This window comes from Pinus tabuliformis, chromosome Q, assembly GCF_031772625.1.
Source record: "Pinus tabuliformis cultivar Carrire ecotype Pingquan chromosome Q, CPIR1, whole genome shotgun sequence".
NCBI classification, from domain to species: domain Eukaryota; kingdom Viridiplantae; phylum Streptophyta; class Pinopsida; order Pinales; family Pinaceae; genus Pinus; species Pinus tabuliformis.
In genome coordinates, this window is record NC_142296.1 from 892,773,531 (window position 1) to 892,777,192 (window position 3,662).

A 3,662-nucleotide genomic window follows, 5' to 3' on the forward strand; every position below is an offset into this window, starting at 1 on the left:
TTTAAAACTTGCACTGGGCTGAAGGACCAAGAAGAGCTCTCACAATGGCTAAGTTTGGAACTAATTGAGTAGGAGAAATAAATGCATACTAACGTGACTCAAACATAGGCCACACACATAAATTCCATTAATACAATCTAATGGAATTCACATGAATATTTAACAATAGTCACACCTTACAATAGCAAAGTGACACCTATTTCTAACTTAGTGTGACAGTTGAAATGAAACATTACAACACTTAGAGCACAAGTTATGAGAGGAGTGACGACTGTGGCCAAAAGGTGTGCTTAGCTGTAAGAATGTGTCTAGAACATACTCCAACGATAGATAATACCATCTAATGCAGAAGAGTGCACTAGAACTAAATTTGGTGATACAAAAAGGTGTGACACATGCATGAGTGAGAACACAAAAGCAACACTTGCGACAGGTGGGAAACATGAAGACGACACATGCAAAATGTGAACGACCTTAAAAATGACACATGCCAGAGTGAAGATAACATGAAAATGACACTTGTTAAAGTAGAATCAAGTCAAAATGATAGTCGTGAATGTGAAAGAAATACTTGTGAAAGCAAAAATGTGCAAAAGACAACATTTGAGAAAACTCACCAAAATAGAAGTACCAACACATCAAAGTGAGGGGGATTGTCAATAAAAGTGCACACTGATTGTTGACATGAGTTGAACATCACACAGGAACTATATTGATAGATGTTTTTATTCTTGTTCTTTAAACCAAGCTTGTATAAAGGAAGTGTTCTCATGAACTCATCGAAGATTCAGCATGTGTGTGGAAGTGACTTTGACACTTAAAAATTAGTTGAAGGCTTAAACACTTTACAAAACATCAATCGACCATGGAAGGACATATCATAGGATCCTCAGTAGGATCCAAAATTCAAGTGTGGGAAAATTTTTGGAGGGTGTTGATAGCAGCATCAACACAAGGATATACCCATGAGAGGTAATTTCAATAAGTGGGACCCAATCACTAGGAAACTGAGAGACATTTTGTTTGGCATATAACTGACAAAGCATAGCAGCGACATAAAAATAAGGGGAAGCTAGGAAAGGAATGGAATACTTGTCATAGGATTCTTCTTTGCACTTATTGGGGTCACGCCTCCATTCCTTTATCAATTTTGCTAAGGCCTCCCTTTTTCCCTCACATTCATTTTGAACAAATTGGTCTACACACTTAGTATTATACATAATATGAAGTTTTGATAAATGATACATATCGTGAATGCTCTCCATTTTGAAACTCCCAATAGTGATGCCTCGATGAGTGACAAATTTCCTCTCACTAATATCAACATTGTCGACCACCCAACGTATCATATTTGTATATGGAATTTAGCCTTGGGCATGTTGTAACTTTGTGAATGTGTGACCTTGAAGCATCCTTGATTGTCGTTTTAGAAGTCTTGTGACCACCCCGGTTTGCTGTTGCAAATGTTGGTGGATCTTCATGCTCCTCTGTTAATTCCTCTTTCAACAACTCAAAAATAGAATTTCAAGATGCATAACCATATTTCATTGTGTCTACAGTGTCATAGAAAAGAAATGTGTCCGACAATTCCTCTTCGATTTGTTCTTTGAAATGTTTGGTTGCCACTTGAACAAGGGCATTCTTCTTTCCTTTATCCATATTAGCATCTTAAGGAGTTCCTCATTCATAATTCCCCTGTAATAGAAAATGTTGTGGGTAAAAGCGATTTTACCATAAACATAGCATGGGCTGGCGTAAAAATGGATAAATCAATATTAGAAATGTTAAGTGTGAGTTAAATGGAGCCTATTGATGGTGCTATATACCTCCAACATACAGGGGATCTCCCCAATGATAATTCCCAATTAGACCTCACACTGTTTGGTGTAGGATCCCCATCCGGATATAAGGTCTAGCCACCATTGCGAGTGATTTTAAAGGAATGCCTTAGCTGCAAAACATACACAAGAGATCATATGCATGAATTTTGGGCAACAAGTGTGTAATATTTGTGAGACATTGAGTGTAAGTTGTAAATGGAGCTTCCATGGAAGGGAAATAAGAAATGAGACTCTGATAGAAAAGTATTATTATTATCCTAGAAACTTACGTGAGAGCAAGCGGAAAAGAATTGTTTATTAGCATGCAAACCAGTTCACAATATAAAAATGATCACGTAAACACATAACAACACCCATTCAACAAGATTTATATCTAAGGCAATTGAATAGTTCATTCTCTTTAGTATGCATGACATAAACATATACCACAAAAATCTAAAGAATAGTCTCATGATACATGCATGAAAGAGTGTTGACTCCAAAATATTTTGATAATTAATGAAAGATCTAAGTAAATTATTACATCAATGAATCACTAGCTCCAATAGTGGAACATGAAGCTACCAGTTTCTTATCAAAAGAATGATCTTCTCCCTTATGCACCACTAGAGAATCCAAGGCCAAATCTCTAAAAGTCCAAGCCCTTTGTTTGAGTTATGAGGGCATTTTTATAACAAATGATAATGACCTTTGAACTTCCTCGTGACTCTTTGACTTCTACAACCTATGGACTTCTATGTGACTCTTCATATTCCATAAATCTCTCTTGGACTTCTTTTACATTAAACTTCTTATTCATAAAATACAAGTTACATTAAAATGGTGACTACATAAGACAAAATTATAATAGGACAAAACTCCTCATTTAGGAGAAAAAGAAAAATGAATGGATTGAGAATGGAATTCATTTGTGATGTAGGAGTGCCATGCTCTAAACTCTACAACAATAACGTTAACTCTGACTAGTAGCTTTGCAATGCATTGCATCTTTACCTCCAATGCATCTAATACTATAGATTTGGAGTTTGACTATATACTACTCCACAACATGGATAAATTCATGTGAATAATGGATAACTTAATGGCATATTGTAGAATAGAATTCTTGGTCACCTCCAAGCCTTATTGATTTACTGCTCGCCTAATTTTCTCATTGAACTCTCTTAACTCCTGCATGATGACATCCCTACTCCTTATTTCTCCAAGTGAACCCAAAGAAGGTATTCCATGTTTCCATGCCTGGGACTACAAACTATTGTGCAGTCGAACATAAGAAATTATGGTGTTGGTCACCTATTCACCAAGATGGGTGTAATTCTGAGTATGTAGCCTTAAATTTTCTCTATCCACCTCAACTGCTCTCTTTTCTTTCCTGACCGATCACTCAGAAATGTTAAGATACTTGATGCCCCAATCCTACATCAAATCAGCAATTATGTGTGTAACCTTTAGAACCTTCAGGATCTCTTGAGATTTCTTCTAAATTTGGACTAGGGGCACAACCACTTCATGCAGGATAACCATCTCATTGTATAATTGTTTCATGGTGTCTTCGATCAACTTAAATTCTTCAAGAATGGCCATTTGTAGCTTTTTTGTGCTAATGCTAGTAGAAGACAAACTATGATTTTCAGCGGCAAGATGATCAACCTAATGTTTTGCGGAAGATAGATCCTTTTGCAACTATGTATTCTCACTCAAAATATGTTATGTATTGTCCTATGTTGTTGTGGCAAAAGCCACATTTTCTGCCATGAATTCTCGAGGATTCCTCCTGGTATTGGATTTTATCACATGTTTTGTGGCTATGGATATTGGATG